Source organism: Eupeodes corollae, chromosome 3 (genome assembly GCF_945859685.1).
Source record: "Eupeodes corollae chromosome 3, idEupCoro1.1, whole genome shotgun sequence".
In the NCBI taxonomy this organism is placed as follows: domain Eukaryota; kingdom Metazoa; phylum Arthropoda; class Insecta; order Diptera; family Syrphidae; genus Eupeodes; species Eupeodes corollae.
Window position 1 is genome coordinate 135,335,439 of NC_079149.1, and position 19,900 is coordinate 135,355,338.

The following is a 19,900-nucleotide window of genomic DNA, read 5'->3' on the forward strand; positions in this document are numbered from 1 at the left end:
AATAGTGCCTGATGTTAGCCCAACCCTATATTCAAACCCAAACCATAATTAGACAAAAAGTAAATAACTTAACAAAGAACTCCATAACTGGGTAATTCTTGCAACATATTTTTAAAGCATTAACAATCTTGAAACCACTCGCTTATTTTCAAAACATTTCTGATGTCAGTTGGTTTGTTTTAAAGTGATGTGTGGTCGCTTGCAATAACATACAAAAAATAAACTAAAAGTAAAAGTATTTCAATAGCCCACGACTGACCAGACCACATATCCACGCTTAAATGTGCAATTCACGCCACTATAGCTGATGGTTGCCTTGCAATTAATCAACACTACTTGAAGCAAATTATATTTACGCCACGCCATTGCCAGTTCATACAGACCCCAGTTATCGCCTTGCCCGCCATTCAACGCCATTATATACGGATTCACGGATGCACGGATGGTAGGTAACCTACCTAATAGATGCGATCATAGCTTTAGCTATATCTTCATGAACCCTATATGTATATATCGTGTGCAATGGAGATTTTGTGGTCTTCAGTTGGTAATTATTATTATTATTATTGCATATATCGCCATATGCATAAATTAATGCATATTAATAAAACAATATTCACTGCAAAATGATAAGGTTCGATAGCTCTTGAAGCTTTGAGAGATGAGATAATAATAAAATCCCGCAGTTTTATACGAGTACGAGTTTATTGCATCATAGGGATATATTGTATATAGGGAGAGAAGTGCTCTATTAAGCACTTTTCAGGTTTAAATGGCTTCGCCTTTTCCTCATTTTAAATCGAATTTTTAAATGATATTTTGCTTATTCTAATTAATCTCATCAATTTCGTTCGTGAAATGAACGTGAAATATTGTTCGACAACAAAATTGATTAATTTCATTATTTGTCTGTTTTTCCTTTTTTTTATTTTCTGAAAAGCCGAATTTATTTTTTTAATGTAGTTGGAAAAAAAAACTTTAACTTTATCCCCATATTTTTATAATTCATTTTGATCAATTTCAAACAATTAATTAAATATATTAAAGCGTTATCAATGTGAATTGAGCAGAAGTATTTTATTTATTTTGATAAATCAATTGAAATATTGAACTTAAATAAAGTCAAACATATCGTTGATTTGATATTAACACTGCAATTTTAGTATTAAGTAAATTAGCTTTAAAAAGTATAACCATTAACCATTTTATTGGTAATTAAATTTGTTTTGAACGTTTATTGGATATTTTTTATATATTTTTTTTTAATAATAATCTATATGTGGATAAGTTTTTGTGTTGTTTGTCCTACTTGACAAAGAGACCAGCAAAGCCCTAGATTGAAATGTTTATGTTTTTTTATTTCATTTATTTCTTAAATCACAGACATTGCAATTATTATGAACAGTGGGACATTTTTTATAATGTTATTACATCAAAAGAAACATTGAAATTCCATACAAAGATATGAAGGCTAAAAATTTTAAAGAATTTAGTAAAGTGTCAAAGTTTCATTTCCGTAAAACATCTTAATATCACTAAATGTTTGTCTACAAGTTAAAATTAGAGAATAGCATCTTTCAATTATTAGTTACTTACTAATCCATATGACATCTGACTTTATGATACTTCAAATAAATAAAGCGCCGTTCCCCAGATTGTTTAATTTTTGTACAACCTGTTAGGCTTGTTCAGATGCAACATTTTTTGTTTATAAAACAGAATTATTATTTAATCCAAAAATCGTTCACACCAAACATTTACACGTTTTTATTTGACATTTAAATTTGTTCAAAACCAACTATCAAATTTTGTATTGATGAAAAAATGTATGAGTAAAAAGTTATGACTATTGCTTCTTATCAAACTATTTGTGAAAGTAAAATGAATTCTAACCAATTCAAATTGAGCCGCAGAACATTGGATATACTCTGCAGTGAACTAAAGGATCTGGAAATGCAAGATCGAAGAAGAGTTTCAACTGAAGTTCTGGAGTCGGGTGGAATGGGCTCACGACATAACCCAACAAGAACTACAAACTCGGTCCGAACAATTCAATAAGGAGAAGCTAATTGTCTAGGAAATATATCATAGAATCAACAACAAACAAAACTGTTACAATAAAAATTCATTTTATTTAAAACATTTTCTTCTTCTTTCACAACAAATTCAAACCAAAATACTGACTTCTGTTGGCCAAATGTTCTGAAGGCACATCGCCATATATATTGGCCTCCAAGAAACTTAGAAAATTCTGAACGATTTTGTGTAGATCCTTATAGCCGGAGCAGAAATGGTCAATTCCTAGTTCCAGACTCGTACCAAAATCACACTCATCCAGAGCGATCACTGAAGCTGTTATTATTACTTATTTTCCTCCTTGTAATTGAACGGAGTGACCGCAAAGTCTTTCTCCAGGTAGTAAGCAAAAGCGTCGAACATATTTGTGTTCGACGAGTTTGAAGACGCATCCCTTGGAAACGTCATTCATTACGAACTATGAACAAGTTTACCTAGTCCTTTGGGTCGTCTTTGTTGACAACAGCTCCTTCAAAGATTCTTGTTTTTGCTTCTCTTCCATATTTTGTAAATAAAAAACAAAAAGCAATAATTCTTATTTTGTAAGGAAATTGTATAACCACGACCAATTTTGTTTCAAAATGAAATATTTGTTTTGACAGCAGCCATCAGCTGTTTTGTTTTCATTAATTTGAGCGCTTAATGTTTCGAAAGGTTTGTTTGTTCAGTTCAACTTAGAATTGCAACTAGTTTTAGAGAGGTTTAATATAAAACTTGTGGTTTACCAAAAATGTATGGGAAAACTTGAATTTTCGATGAAGGTTTTCGGCCAAAACCGATAATTTCGTAAGAACCGGGTTTTGGACTTGGTGTGAGAAGCCTATAAGATTTAAAATCTTGGAATACACTTAAGGGCATAATGTTTTTGAAACTACTTGACCGTAAAGTGTCATGTCTTTTATATTCAAAAATAATATTTCCAGAGATTGTTTTGGAAAAAAATAGCAAACAAATTAGTGTAACGATTTTGCTAACATCTCTACTTTCATGCCTTAGTCTCTTGGTTTAAGACTTTAAGATCCTAGGAACTGAAGTCTCGAGAAGACTTTTTTGTTAGTTTTTGTTCGAGTTCAGGGGTTTTACTATTAACTCGACTTACATACGTTTGATACTATTCGAAAGTTACTTCCTATTCTACTTTGGAAAATGTAAAAAATGTAAAATGGAACTATCTATGAAATTCAAATCGAACATTTTTTTTAAGATTTGTTGAAATTCGAACGAATTGTTTGGCAAGACTCTTTCTTTAAAAACAAAATATCATATTTATGAAAAGAGAGAAATAGTAAAAAGAATAATTACATAAATTAAGAGCTTTAAGGTTTGGTTTGATTAAAAAAAATATTAGAAACAAAAGGATTGGTAGATTTTGGCCAGGACATACTGTCGATAAACTGGTCTTATTTTGCTTGTATTCTTAACACACCATACCTGAAAAATGAGCAAATATTTAGAAAGAATGGTACCCTTAAATATTTTACTTTCTGGTCGTATATGTAACTGACCACAATTTCAAATTTTTGTTGGTGTTAATATTTTTGTTCATTGCTTTTTTATAAAAAGTTAAGTTCAGCGATAAATTTAAACGTTATCAATCGATTTATTTACATCTACTAACATTTTTGATGCACACAACATTTTTTAGATTTCCGTCGCAAACAAATTTCGATATCGAGTGAGTTAGAGCGAATTTCAACGATTTTCGAATGAGGGAGCTCTCCGAGTATTAGAAATATATGATTCAAATCTTGACACCACTCCATCAACTCCATTTTTTTATGTTACAATATTTTTTAAAACTTTCGTAGTACTGATTATTCGAATTCGAAACATATTATTTAAGAATACAATTTGTGTAGTTTGACTTTAAAGCTCCAGTTTCATAAAAGACATACAAAGTCTCCACTTAATATTTACAAAAATATAACGTTCAAAGCATTATTACCTTTGTTGACAGATTGTACATCAAGAATTAACAACTCTTTGACCCGATTGTATCTACAGGCGTTAACAAAGTGTAATTAATTCTTTTAAAATTTGTAGGTAGTTTTAGGAATTTTTAATGGGACTAAAATTTTAAAAGTTTTAAGTAAATTTTAATCAATAATGTTATATTTCAATAGCATTCGAATATAATTTTTTCTTCGACACTTTTATTTTTTGACATTTTAAAGGTCAATTAGCTCCCAAGTAACTTTTACTAAAGAAATTGAACGTATTTTAATGTAATTCGTCCCACTGTATGATTTATGAACTCAATGTTTTTGCTGTTAAGTTATTTTATTAGACATTTTTATATAATGTGGCGCGCAATTCTTGAATTTGTTTCTTTTATTTTTCTTTATAATATAATATTATTTTTATTACGGTTAATGCATTGGAACACGAATGGCATTCTTGAATTGAATTGATTTGTGACCACTTGCTGTTGCAGACAAATGACCATAAAGGGAAAATAAATCCGATGGCGAGCGCGATGATGATGGTGAGATTCTGAGATTGTTGATATCAAGTTTTTTATTTAATTTGTAATACTCGTGGGGAATTATAGAATTATGTGTGTACATTGAACATAAGTACTTTACTTGGTTACAAAGGTGGTTTAATTAAATGCACTATAAATGGCATGATGCTATGATAGTTGATGTTTATTTAGCAAAGAAAAAAGTAAAGAATCGATTTGTAACACAGGTTATAGAGGAGATTATGGACTAACAGTATAAATTGTCTTATTTCTAATATTGCAAATGTTTTTTGTAAGATTGAATAGGTTTTTTTTTGTAAACTTTAACCTAGTTTTAGAGTTGTAAGTAAATGGCATTTAAATGGCTAATAAAAGAGACTAAAGTGCCTTTTAACCGCCACTTTTGTAATGTGAAACAGAACTTCAGTCGTTTGTAATTCATTTTAAGGTTCGAAGCATATATAATTTTGACTTTTATACTATTACGCCTTATTAACGACCTTAGTCTGTAAAAATGCTTTACAATATTTTTAATGGCTTATGGGAGTATAATTTACATAGCCCTTTTTACACTCACTTTTACTAAACAACTTTTTTAACAACGCTCTTTTTCATTTCTAATGAAAAGCTATTGTAATCATTTCAATTTGTAGAACTGAAAATTTGATGTTTCTCGACGTTTCAAATTAAAAAGTTTTGAAGAAATGTCTTTGTGTACCTTTTTACCAACCATATCTCAAGGACTCGCAGGGATATCAAAAGTTAACATTTTGACATCTGGTAGAATTTTTTTAGATCCAATAGACTATACATATTCTTGTCAAGGATAAAAATCTAAAAAAAAAATACTTTACAAAATTGTTAAGAACTTATTTTCGACTTTCGTAAATAATTCCAAAAGATTTCAAAATTCTTAAAATCTGATAAAAATTGCTTTTCAACTAAAACATGTTGCTCAAAGAAAATATAATAAAATCAAACTTATTATTCTATCACAAGAAAAGTATTGATTTTAACATTTGGTTAATTTTTTAAGAAATATGCAATTGAAAACGTTTTTTAAAAAATACGAGAAAACTAATAAAAAAGTGCTTTTCAATTTAAGCATCTTGAGAACAAAGAAAGATATTAATTTCAAACGTTTAACCTTACACACAATTTTGTTATTGATAGCGTGGTGGCTTTGTTACAAAATCAGTCTCCGAGCCATGAGCCTGGCCGGAAAAAAGTCAAAGATTAGAAATGTGGTAGTGACTGCCTCGAAACTCAACGAACCATTCAGGGTGTCTGAGTTTCAAGCAGTCTACCACATTACTAATCTTTGACTTTTTTCTTGCCAGGCTCATGGCTCATCCGGCTCGAAGGACCAATGTTTATTTTGAACAAGAATTTTTCATTACAAAAATTAAGAAAAAAAGGACAATTGAATAAGTTAAACCACAAAGTTTGAAGGTTAATTTTCGTATAAGTTTATTACAAAGAAAAAGGTAGATTATAATATATATCTTTACGTTAACTTTAATTTGACATTGACTTCTTTTAATTTTTTGATAAGTTTATTTAAACAAACAAACGTTGGCAATACTGTCTTTAAGTTGAATTTACATCGCTTTTATTTAAATTTGATTAATTTTATTACTTTTAATTATTTTCTTTTTAACTAGTTTTTGTAAACGCAGAAACTGAATTCTTATTATAAACAAATTCCAAGAGATACTTTTGAAATTATTCACGTTTTCAGTTTTGGAAAATCTGAACAATTTAGTAGAAAATTGTATTTACGAAAGCCCCCAATAATTCAAACTTAGCAAATTAAACAAAATGATTAAAATCTTCATTTAATAATTAAAATTTTTATAATTTTCTTGAATCACATAATTTCTCAGATTTTGACATTTTAAGTTAACCTCAGATATAGGTTTTGTTTGCGTCATTCTTTTTTCACGAACTGTCAAAAAGTTTTAACTAAGTTTGGAATAAACAGTAACTGAAAAATGTTTAGAAAATTACTCAACAGTAAAATAATTAAACTTCAATAAATATTTATTCCACATTTTGCACAAACGGTTGCTACTCGGGTTATTGTATTTCTTTTTTCAAACCAGAATTTCAAAAAACCCCTAACTAAGGCTTGAATTTCAACACGAATTTTCATGTATTTACTAAGTTCCCGTTTTTGAAGGCAATAAATAGTTTTGTTTAACTTTCATGTATTGTTAGAAAAAAAAAAACATTCATATTCTAACTGAATCAAGTCATTAATGAATAAATTAATATATGATAATAAGTTCCGCATGCATGCAACAATTTACCCTTGTTTATATTTTCTGTCTTTTTATGCAAATTGCTTATGAATTATGAAAAAAAAAATATTTTATGTGTTGCATAGTATTTTTTTAAACATTCATAACAAAATTGATATTATCATTGTTTTTATTATTTTAAGAAATTTTAAGGTTCAACTTAAAGTCATTCATAAAAAGATCCGTGTTTGAATTTTTGATTTACAATCTTCAAACCAAACCTCGAAATATTTTTGGATTAGGGTGTGCTTAAAGCCTAGTAAGTCTACACTAATGAGTTGATCTTGATTCGTAAGACCTGTTGTTTGGTTAGTCATGTTCAGTGTCACTTTATTTACCGACTTTTATATTTACATTTTAATTTTGTATATAAAATTCCATGGTATGAAGTTGGTCTTTTCGTAAGTCTTGAATTCAAAAATCCGGTTTCCATGTTTATTTTTATTTATTTCTTCAAAATCCAACTCAATAATTATCACCAAATCATTATGCAAATAAAGTTGGAATGTTTTCATTTGGCAGCTTTTACTTCGACTATATAAACTTAACCGGCACGCATCACCCACGGCTTTTTTATCCGAGAAGGTTAGATACCAACAACCTGCTCAGACTTTATTATTTATGAAATATAATAATCTGGTAGAATATTTTGGTTAACATTTAGATTTAAATAAATTTACTTGGAATTATCATCGGATTTATAAACATTTATAAACGAAGTGTGTGTCTCATCATCTCTTGCTTAATATATTTTATCTGAGTCATTTTAAAATAAGTTTATAATTAATTCGTCTTCTTATCTTCTTCTTCTTCTTCCAGGTGCTGAGATTGCATTAGATGCGAAAAAAAGGTAAGAATTATACAAAAATTAAATTGAAATTTATTTCCCACGAAATCAATTCTTGAATTTCATAAGAGATGTAACCCACATTTTCGTCGACAGTTAGACTAACTTCTGTGTGGAAGACAACGAATAACGAGCAATCAATTTATAGGGTTGCCAACTAATGAAAGAAATGTATTTTAAACACCATTATTATTCGAAACATTTTTTAATGTCCTTAATTCATATTTAAACCTTATAATTGTTTTTCTCAAATGCTTGATAAATGAGCTTAGCCGTCATTTTTAAAATGCATCAATTTAATTTTCCCTCAAAAATATTTTTGACAACTCTTTTCAGGCATTCAAGTTCGATTTAGCACAACAGTTTTTTTAGTACAAACAATCAATTTGTCAATTCTTTGCTTGAAGATTTGTTCTTTAAGAAAATATTGCCAGTTTAAAAATCTGTAAAAAAGAAGTGCAAGATTATTCTTAAGTAAAAATGTCAAAATCACAAAATTTCTACTTTAACTTTAATTAAAATGCTGGATCTTAATGACATCTAATATTCTGACAGTTAGTGTCAATGTTGCCATTAAGGTTTGGTTTTCTTCACGAACTATCACATTTAAGACGTGTTCACATAAACAGCTTTTAATAAAAAGAAAATAAGTATTTTACTAGTGTATTCACGTTGAAATGTCAAAACAAAAATAGATAACTTGACAGGTGACAAAATGGCAGTCAGTAAGGAAAGTGATGCCAAATTAAATGTACTATATCTCTAAAAAAAACAACTGTAAGGCCGCGTTTCCATTTGCAAGAAAACTTCTGCAATAAATGTCCGATAGTCTGTCCGACAGTGAATTGCAAGTGGAAACTACCAATCAATTTCTATCGCGACAGTACTTTCATAACTTCTTGCGAGTATTTGCAAGTGCAATTAATTGCTAGTTTAAACACATTTGTATCGACTCGCGACAGTTCTTGCAGCTTATCGAAACAGTTTCGTATATCTCGCGCAAGTAGCTGGTTGACGTCTTTGCTTTACACATACAAAATGAGTAAATTAAAAGGTCGTGAATGGGCTCGCGAAGAAGTTATGCGTTTAATTGAAGTTTACGAGTGTAATCCATGTTTATGGAATAACCGGGATTCTCCAAAATAGCTCACAGTTTAGAGTATTTTCAAGAACATTAACTCTACATGAAATAAAAACGTTGTTTTATTATTTATCAATGTTTGACACAAAAATAAATTAGAATTTATTACTTGTAATTGTCCCCGACAACGTTTTATTTATGTTGATATATTGTTTAGAATATAATAATAAAAATCTCTGTTCAAATGTCGTTTTTTTTTAATTAGGAACAATTATTTAAAGAATTTTTGTTTTTGTTAAAAACGCTTTTAAGGAAACAAATTTTAAAAGAACAAATAAGTTAGGAAGTCAGAAAGAAAGAAAATTGCTCTCATTTAAGAATAAAAATGAGTTAAAGCCAGTAATTTTAAAAGTAATTAGATGCCAGAATGGGTTGTACGAGCATGCTCTTCAATGCCGTTTAATTTAAAAAAAAAAACATTGTTAATAAACATTTTTTTTCGAAAATTGTAAGGGCGGTTTTGTTTCTAATATATATACACTTATTATTAGAAATAATTCTGGTAATTTAAATATATACAACGAAACCTTAAACTTCGTTCCAAGATATTGCCAAATTTTTAACATATCACAATTTTAAGTAAACAACCAGATTTCTTGCGACATTAATTGCTCTTCTGGTGTAAATACATCTGCAATAAATTGCGACAGTATGTTGCGCGAGCTTCTTGCAAGACATTTATTGCAGAAGAAATTGCAAGAATTCACATGACAATGTAAACGCGACTGCAAGAAACTTCTGCAAGACTTCCGCGAGTTGACTTGCAAGTGGAAACGCGGCCTAAGATAGGATAATATGTTATTTAAAATGTTTCACATATCTTCATGAATTTGAAATTAGTGACATCCTGACCAATTTATCAGTTTAATTGTTGATGGCAACCCTATGCGAGTGTCTTCATCAAGCAAGTACATTCTCCATTGGTCTTCAAAACTCATAAATATTGTTTTGCCACAGTCCACAATCAATACTATACCAATAGTCATTTTTATAGGTATACGTATATGTATTGTATCTTGATACTTGAAGATGGTTGGTTACTTGGTCAGTAGCTTAGCTTATAGATTGGTTGTAATCTATGAGCCTTGCGAAAACTTTAATTTTGGTATTTCAATTTATTAGTCACGCTGGCTGGAGCACTTTTGATTATCTCAGATGGGGCAACTCGAGTGGTTTATTGAATGTTTTATCACATCTCCCATGTGAGAGAGGGGCAAAGCATAAACAGTACACGATACTCCTAGTATTGCCATCAGAGTCATCTGGAAGCGAAGGCAGCAAGTCGGTAGTAAGTTCCTATAGGGACTATTTATATATTTCCTGAAGAATTTATAACTTGTTTCGATAGCTTTTTTATACACATACTACTCCTATGTTTATTTTTTTGTTGTTTCGTTGCCGCTGTGTGTCGGTATGGTAGGTCTAGGTATACGTTGCGGCACCAGCGGCAGTGGCACAAAACTAAGAAGCACTCTTGGGTCTTGGTTTATAACTAACCATATGCTGGCAGAGAGGAAATCTACTAGGACCGAGTACGAGTATCTTGTTGTAATGCAGTTTATCGTCGTTGTACTATTTGCTCAAAGTTCCAATTTCATTAAGTTTTTAATTGAGGTATTTACTGACATAAAAGAAGTTTGTTCATTCTTCTAATGGGAAAAAGTAAAGAGAAATGAGATATATCTACGTATACAGAAGCTGTTGCATATCTTACCAAAGCCAAAAGGGGGTTGAGGGTTGGGTTCGAAAAGGATACACATTTAGCTTTTAAAGGAAACGAAAAACTATCTTTCGTAATTGTTTTAGTATTTTATTGTTTCGAAATGCGAGTTGAAAGTTATTGCAAAAGTTTTTTTTTTGTTTTGTTTTATTCTTATATAACTTAGAGTACTCCTGATGATGTATATTTTGGTGGAATAAGTGATATTGTCTCCACCGAGCACCGCGCCGAAAGGAAATTGAAGAAATTTTATTTCATGCGAATGAATTGAGAAATAAGACTTTTATGCGTTATGTATATAGTTTTTTAAGAACTTTCTGAAGGCTGTTAACGTAATGGGAAATTGAAATACTTCTGAAAATACAGTACTAAATTATCAAAAACTTATGCATATGAACAATACACATGGCAATATTGTTTAATAAGAAGATACAATTTACGCATTATAATTCATTTGAAAACGATGTGGGATTTTTATTATTTTGTTTAAATGCTGCACATGATGATTCCCGGAGGGTATACAATTATGTTTTCTTAGTTTGCAATTGGGAATTTATTTTTTAAAGTGTAACTTTTTGATTTAAGTTAAACGGTTGAACTTATTTGACAAAATAATATAGTTTAAACTTGTTTTACATCTACGATTCTAACAATAATACTGCTTAGCACGGGTTTTACATTTGTAACTTTTACTTAATTACATTTTCCCATTGGATTAAAATAAGTTAGATCTCTTCGATTCAATTTTTTCCTTAGCGCGTTGACTGATGGATTTCACTTTAAATATCATTTATCTGTGACTCAATTATAATTCGTGTTGGTTCAATATGTAAATGTTACATATTTTGATATTTTAAAAATGCTATGGGTTGCTACTAAATTTACGTTATCAAGCAGTGAGACATGCCTTCAAAATGGTAACCAAGAGGAGGTTTAAGCTGATTTTGCCTTTCCATTGAGTTATTGTAAAGGATATTCCATTAGAAAGTTTCAATTTGATAATTAAAATCATCCAACAAGCTATTACAGCTACGCGTTGCAGCACCAGATTAATTGCATATTTGCTTCAAAAACTTTAATTTTAAGATATCTAATTGTTAAGGTCAAACCATCAGATCATCCAATTTAAATCATTTATTCGATAAATAACACGATCATGAATTTTATTCTGCAAAACTGGAAACAGTGGCTTTAAAATGTTTTCCGTTTTTGAAGTCAAGCTTAACATTTTTAATGCACTGAACAGGCCTATTACATTACATTTTCAGTAATAATATAGTTTTAGTTGCGAGATGTTAAAAAATAACATCTCGAAAATTGACTGCTGCCCAAGTAATGGGGCATTGAAAGTGAAACCTCTTATTGGAAAACATGTCTTTTCTTCGTCTGGTTTCAAATATTTGAGTTTCGTTTTATTCCAAAATCAGCGATTTCTTCCTTTCCTTCCCATCCTTCGATTCTACCACTGTGGAAAAGCTCAAAGTCTTGCTTATATATATATCAGAATTTTTTCTACAGAATATGTCTATCTTTAACCTTTTTTTAATGCTAACCTTAAATAAACTAGTATTTAATTCATGCAGTCTACTATTTTTGTTAACCTCTTAATATGTTTTTAGGTCCAGGAACTCCTTTCTTTGCTGATAACTTGAAAGTCAAATTGTCATTAAGAGAACTTCAAAAATCATTCATCCCAAATTTAAATGTTACGAGGTTTTTAAAGCAATTTGTTAAAATGTTTGTAGTTTTTTTATTTGCACAATTCCTGAAATTTGATTTTTATATAAAAGTAAGCATTAAATTAAAGCACATCCGTAGTTTTTTAACAAGTTATTTAAATCTAAATCAATGCTTGCCATTTTTTATATTTTTCCAAAAAGTTCTTCACATGAAATTGTGACTTTTGGCCAATTTAATTCTTGTCAATTTTTATAAAAAAAAAACGTTTGTATATCGTTTAACAAAAACAATAAATTTGCTTTCTGGCATAATTTACAACATTTACGGATTAGTTTCCAATTTTTACACATTTTTCTAAAAATATTATCTGGGCCCGGCTTTACCAAACACTGTGTGCAAAACTTTTATTTGCAAGTTAAGTTTTACCAAACGCAAATTTGCAAATGCAAAGTTTTTTATATTTCGAATTTTGCAAAGCTTTTCTGTAATATGCAAAGAAATTTATGAATTGCTTTTAGAGTTAACGAGTTGATTTATTTTAATTTCAAAAATGTCCGATTTTGTAAAGGTTTTCAATCCCTCAACATTGTTGCCATCCTTCAATGAAGCTTGTAATTTTATAGCAAATAAACGTTGCTGTTGAAAAGCTGTTGTAAATAATTTTCAAATGTTTGAGTAGTAAAACTAAGAACTAACATTGATATCATAGACAAAAGAGAGTTTTCGACTAACGAAAAGTCCCATCATATTTGTGGTTCTACAATTCAAAAGCCAAGGAAATATATTTTCAAGTCTCTAGCAATAACTTTTGTGTACACTAGATTGAGCTTGAAATGGAGGCCAACATTACAGTGTTGCATCTAAGCACGAAATAAGAAAAGCAACTTTCTATACAGTAGTGTATCAAATGTTAAATTAAAAAAAATTGTGTCGTTGTTTCCGGTAGCTAAAATAAGAACTGTTAATTCAATGTTTCTAAAAGTTGTACCAATTCTCAAAAAGGATTTTCTATATAATTTTTATATTTATAAAATAGAAAAACATCCATTTCCAATGGCAAGTAAACAATTATGAAATCGCTAACTTCAGCTCGTCAAGAATTCTTCGATTATGTTAACAACAGACCCTTAACCTTATTGCACTGGTGGAGGTTATATATAACTCTGTATTTGCTTTTAACTTTATTCTCCATTACAAATGATCCACGTCCTTATGCAGTGCAATACTTAAATTAAGCTTTAATAAATTTAGATATCTGTTTCTTAATTTCCCAAAACACAAATACATTATAAAAGACAAAATAAAGTTTTAAAACAATACACAAAAATTAAAACATGACAAATACCTTTTATCTGCCACAAAAAGGAATTATGCAGGTTGGTACCCAACCCATACCAATCTACACGTACCTTCTTCAAATATTTTACAACGTATAATACTTAAATTGTGTGCATTTTGAAAACCAAAAACATGTTAAATTTATTTGAATTTTAGACAAACCAAAACTATAATTAAGGATTTTCTAGACAATAGCCTTTCAATTTGTCAAGATAAATGATTATTATTACCTAAAACTATGAGTATCTTGTGTTGTGGATCAAAACGATTTAAATCTCAAACCATACACTATTTTGTAGGAACGTAATACAAGTTGAATAAATAAAGTATATAAGTAAATCTTAAATGGACTGAATTGATGTTTTCTTTTGTAGACATAAACACATGTGGACATAAAACATTCCTAAAATAATTTTATATGTTTCAAACAGACATATGAGGAGTCACACAAAAACTAAGCTCTCTTATACTTAGAAACAACAATCTGACAATAATTTATGCAGATTCACTAAGATTGTGCAGAAAATTTAGTTATGATGGAATTTGACAATTCGAATAAATCGACATTGCTGCTATCTGCAGACAAAGGGCGTTACAATCAAATTTGCATCCTTTTCCAAGCAACATAAACCTTATAACGACTATCCCCAAAAATGTACATATTTCACTTCTCTTCAACAATGGTTCCAAGGACTTCTTCGTCTTCCTTTACATATATGCATATATGTATAGCTAAGTGAAAACAGGAAAAATTGGAAACAAATTTACAGAAAACTGGTGACAGTGTCTCACATTCTTATGCCAATATTTCGTCGCGTCATCGTCATCGTTGTCATCGAGTGACGACACGACAACGACGACGTTGTGCTAACTTTTCACACTGAAATCTCCTTCGTCTCTGCAACATATCTCCAACAGGAATTTAATTAAAATTCGAAAATTTATTCAGATTAATTGAAGACACATAGTGAATTACCTGCCAATGGGAGGGCGAAGAGGAAGCGCCTAACGTACCTAAACGATATTATACATATTCAGAAGTGGGATTGTCTCTGAATCTGTGTCTGGCTCATGGATCTATGTAAGAAGAAAAATGAAAAATCAGGAAAATTACAAATGTGGACACATCCCATTAGTACAAGTGTCACATTGATTAAAATTCACTCCAAATTGTATGTAATATGCTCGCTCTGGTATACGAGTTTGCTTTGCTCCACTGATGTTGATATTTTGCAACTTAGTGCCGCCAACACAAATTCGAGGGATGATATGGGCTTTTTCAGACTTTTTCAGGCATTTTCATACATCCTGGAAAAGGATATTGGTTTGGTATTCGAATTTTGTTTTTCTTTCTTTTCAAAATTCAAACCTACGACGACGATGATGATGATGATGACGACAAGCTGAATGTTTGCTATACACGCAGTTTGTGTGTTTAATGATTCTGTGTTGTAAGCTTATTTCGAGCTTCCATGTTCCACAGCCACAGCATAGCACAGTATAGCTCAGCAAAGCACATACCAGACCCACAGACTATACTCGAAAACTCGAATACCTGGTTGTTGTGCTATCAGCCCAAGGCTAAACATTTTCAAGTTTTAATCCAACGGATAAAGGTGGTATACACTTCGACTTCGGTTGTACCCTGTTTTGAGGTATTAAGGGGTTGGGGTGTTGACAATAATAGAGTTGGTCGTTGAAGTTTTGTGATTTTCTTTTTTTTTATTTATTTATGGATGCTACTCTTGCCTGTGGGTTTTGGTTCTGGTTTAATTGGTTTGTTGTCGATTATAAAAGGATTGTAGTGAAATTTCTGGGATACGATATGAAATTAAACGAATTGGATCATTTAATGGTTGTGTTTCTTTTTTGTTTCAAAATGGATTTGACCAGAAAATAAGTAATGCCATGACAATTGCCCTCTGGGAGTCAATGGGAATGGAATTCAATTAACACCGAAAAGTAACATAAGAAATGACACGGCTTAATGTTGTTATTTTTTTTCTGTTGAATGAGTTATTATACAACATGTTGAGTTTAGGGCTATCAAATTGGAAAACCAACAAAAACACACATACTTTTTTGTGTAAAAGTTGAACAAACTAACGCGAATGGTGTAAGCATGGAAATGGCAATTAATACAACTTATCATTAAGTCAATTCAACAGCAAAAAGAGTTACAAAATAGGTTTATGCACAATAGGTCTACGATATTTATCCATCGTAATCGGGTGAATGATCATTTTATTCTGACGAAAAAAAAGGCTGAAAAGTGATCCTACATAAGCAAGAAATCGGATAGTTTTTTTTAGCACTAGTATAAGAAGTTATCAATTTTAATTAATCGATGAAGTAAATATATGTAATCATACTTGTCAGTTTGGCCTTTAGTTATGAATACCCTATGAAAAAGGAAGTTTTCAATTTGTATTATTAAGGAATTCGTTGAATATTTTGTCTTAAGATTTTCAAATTTCGAAAATATTTAATGCAAAATAAAAAGAAAAATATTTTTCTACAACGTTGCCTTTTGGTTTTTGTTTTACAAAGTCCCTAATTTTATAAATATATATCTGTGACATATTAACATAAGTTACATTCGCAACAAAATATAAAAAATAATTTGTTTGCATTTTTGAATATGAAAAATTATATGTTTATATTATAACTTTAAGTTTTAAGCAAAACAGACCCATATTATTGAGTTTCTTCAAAATTAATTTTGTACGACTAGCAAAGATAGTTTTAAAGATGTTTAACATTATAGGTTTGCTTTTTTTTTAAGGATTTGACTTTTATGTCAATTTAATTTTAATGTCAGTTTTTGTCAGTCAACTAAAGTGATTCAGTACATCGTTCTGAAGAAAGTAAGATTAATGCACTTTAAGCATCTTGCACATGAGCTACGAACTACGAACTGCGAACTGTGGATGTTCGCAAATTTTGACTTTTCTTTCGCAGACAGCGACGAATTTAATTACCCTTTTATACATATTTTCCTCAACCATGATCTTTCACACAAAAACAAAACAAGAGTGGTAGAATTTTGAGGTTATGTTGCACGCCAACAATTAAGTCGTTGAAGTGTGGATGGTATGTAGAACGCGAGTTTGACAGTTCGTAGCAACCTCAGTGCAATTCGTTACTACCAAATTGTTTTTAAGTAATTTTCTTATTTCAGAGAACAAAATGCGACTTTTATCATCCCAACATTACTGCCAATTGGTTTCTTATAATTAAAATGTGTTTTTGTTTGAATTTGGCTTTTTAAAATGTGTAGAATCACGTTCGTTCGTCCATTCGTTGTTCGCTCTCATGTGCGAGGCCCTTTATATATCAAAGCAATTTGCTAGAGTTTGGCACCAAGCTCTCTTATGAAAATACTTGAATTTGGTATTGATGAATCTCTTCTTTGTTGAAATAGACATTACCTTTCAAATTGCTCAATTCAAGTAATTTTTTACGGATTCAAATCTTATGCCCACAAAATAATTGCTGGTGTTCCCTACGGCTCCGTTCTGTCTCCGACTCTCTTTCTAATTCTATATAATGATCTTTGTCTGAAACTTCTGACCTACTAAATTGTTTCACTGTTGGCAGTACAATCAGCTCTTCATGTTCGTTTTAAGATTGGTATCCTTGTTCTTTGGATGTGGTATACCTTCTAAATTCTGATATTGATATCATTGAACTCTTAATGCTGTCTACTGTCGGAAAAGCGCAAAATTCTATTATCCATGGGTGGTACTGCATCGAGGAGACTAAACAACTTTCAATTTTAGGTACTGTGCATCGCAAATCACATGTTGTGGGGTGATCACATATTCAACATCACCAATACTGCTGCTTAGTGTTTATGTTTTCTCCGACGATGGAAGAAGTTTTTTACCGCTTTTGATTTGACTATAATTTACAATAGCTTAATCGTCTAAAACTCGAGTATAATTCTCAAATATGGGTTGATTCCCCAGTAATGTACTTTAGTCTTTTGGATAGAAAAAAGCTTTGAAAATGATGATCATCGTTATATTTCTGACAAGTGTTCGTGTCTTGAAAACCGCCGCAAGGTTTTATGCCTATCATTGTTTCATCGATATTTCTACCAACAATATTTTAGTGAAATAGCTTGTTGTGTTCCTCCCCTCAAACAATTCAACCGTAATACCCGTTCTTCCAGGAAAGCTCATCAGTTTACCCTTAAGCCGAACTTCGGATGTACTATTTAGTATATGGATTCTTTCTTAAGCTGAACTACATGAATGTGGAATGATTTACCACACTCAATATTTCCCACTCATTTACAATGTGTAGGCATTCAAAACTAATATATTCATCGGAAACTCCCTTCTAATACTGTTCTCCTTTCCTATAATTGCTCGCATTGTGTTCAATCATTATAAGGGTACTTATAACCCTTTTAGTACGCGCTCAATATAAAAGAAAATACTCTTAAATTGCGACATAATGCCGTTAATGATCTAAAATAATATGAATAACCCTATTTCCATTAATTTTTCGAAATCATGTCACCGCATATTCTTGCAGGAATTGTATTCCAGTATTAAGAACCTCCCAAAGCTTTTCTGCGCTATCATAAATTTTGAATATTTTGTCGATTAAAACCAAAAAAATATAACTCTTTTTTATATTAATAATATTTGTTTTTACCCCGTGAAATAATGTGGATCATGTTCGTGTAGTTTTTACATTTTTGTTTTCAAAATAGTTTGCAACTAACAAGCTATACATATTTTTCTCAAAACCTCGATATGACTTTTTTCCACTGAAATTCAACATTTTTAAAAATAACTTAATTGTTTTTCCACTTTATTTTTGTTTTTCTGCAGAAAATCTCATTTTTTCTCGGATTTTTTTTTTCTTTTTTTGTTATTTATTGTTTATTTATTGTCAGTATAAAATCTCCATTTTTCAAAATATATTACAAACAGAAAATTAGTTGGAAAATAACTGATAAATAGTTAGAAATTAACTTGTTGCCTTTAAATCATATGATTTCAAATTGTAAAAAGTCAATTAAAGTCCCATTGAAGCAGTTACAAAATTGGCTGCATTTATTCCTGACAAATTACAAATTATAGGAATTTGCATCAGTGAATTATAGAAATTTCACTTCCAACTGCAATTTATTGGTCTCTTTCTTTAGAAAAAATAAAGTATTTACCATTTTCATGAGCTGAATATAGTCCGCAAAAAGAGAACTTTCCATCACTTCCAATTATTTGGTGTTGAACAAATTGCAAATAGTAAAATAATAAGCCCATTGATTATATACAATTATTGTCTGACACAAATCTAGACTACCATTGAGTGTGTTATTTTCAAAAGAATTTGTAGGTGAGGTATCACTCTTCTCCATTCTCTCATCAGTCTTTTCACATTTCCATGAAATCTCAATTTCAATTCCGCAGGCCAATGTCACTCATAGTCGCGTTCGTAGCCGTACACTATCTGTCAATGATTGATGATAGTTATGATGGGATAATGGTGACTTTGACTATGTACTCTTTTTGTTTTTGTTCTTTTTGGTTCAAAGCCATAGGCATGGAGTATGTATAAATGTATCTTTATGAAGAAGGACAAGAAGGTAGAGCGGGACTAACATAACTTCAGAAGACGTGCCAAGACTTCTCGAAAATGTTCATTTTCATAAATTATTTAAATCGTATTTGCTACGTGACAACTGCCCGAACGAATAAATTGTCCTCTGCAATCTACATGAGAAAAGTGCGACGACGACTGGCCAGGCTGAGGTTGTCCAAGGCGGAAAGCAGTAAGGGCCGGTTAAAGGCATAGCATCTTCAGTCAGATAGGTTAAACAACCCTGTATGAGCTGGTAATTGTCTAGTTGTGCGAGATACTTGTAGTTTTTGTTCCCTTTTTTCTGGGAACACTGTATCTATACTTCTATGCTCTGTGAAAGATAAGGGATTTTTTGTGGAATGTTTAAAATGGTGCATAATCGCTGAGAATCTCAATGTTTATCATTTGGCACACCTGATTCAACACAGCGATAAGGTTACATGGAGAAGACAACTCTTGATAAATGCATCTTTCTTATGTAGTAGACCTACCTGATGCAGATATACATGCAGTACCGCGGCCGCACCGCCATCCGCTGCCATTACCGCCTAGACGATAAAAAAACGAATTCTCTGACAAATGGTGGCTATAACAATCTGTGAATTCAACAGCCTGTGACAACAAAAACAACAACAACAACTATCATTAAAATATCAAACTTATTTATAGACGGTGGTACAGTATACAGACCTCTCCCTAGAGTACATTTGTTGTTAAAGGAAAGGTCTTA

General features: G+C 30.8%; 1 protein-coding gene across 6 annotated transcripts in view; it reads left to right on the top strand.

Moving 5' to 3' along the window:
- The window catches only part of LOC129952884 (TLR4 interactor with leucine rich repeats), a 184,126-nt gene that overhangs the window by 86,027 nt on the left and 78,199 nt on the right, over positions 1–19,900 (top strand). For 5 of the 6 annotated variants that reach the window (XM_056065810.1, XM_056065812.1, XM_056065811.1 and 2 more), the window contains one exon: positions 7,663–7,693. The gene's annotated coding sequence lies outside the window, so the exon portion shown is untranslated. The remainder of the gene's footprint in view (positions 1–7,662; positions 7,694–19,900) is intronic. The other variant, XM_056065814.1, reaches the window with a different exon arrangement.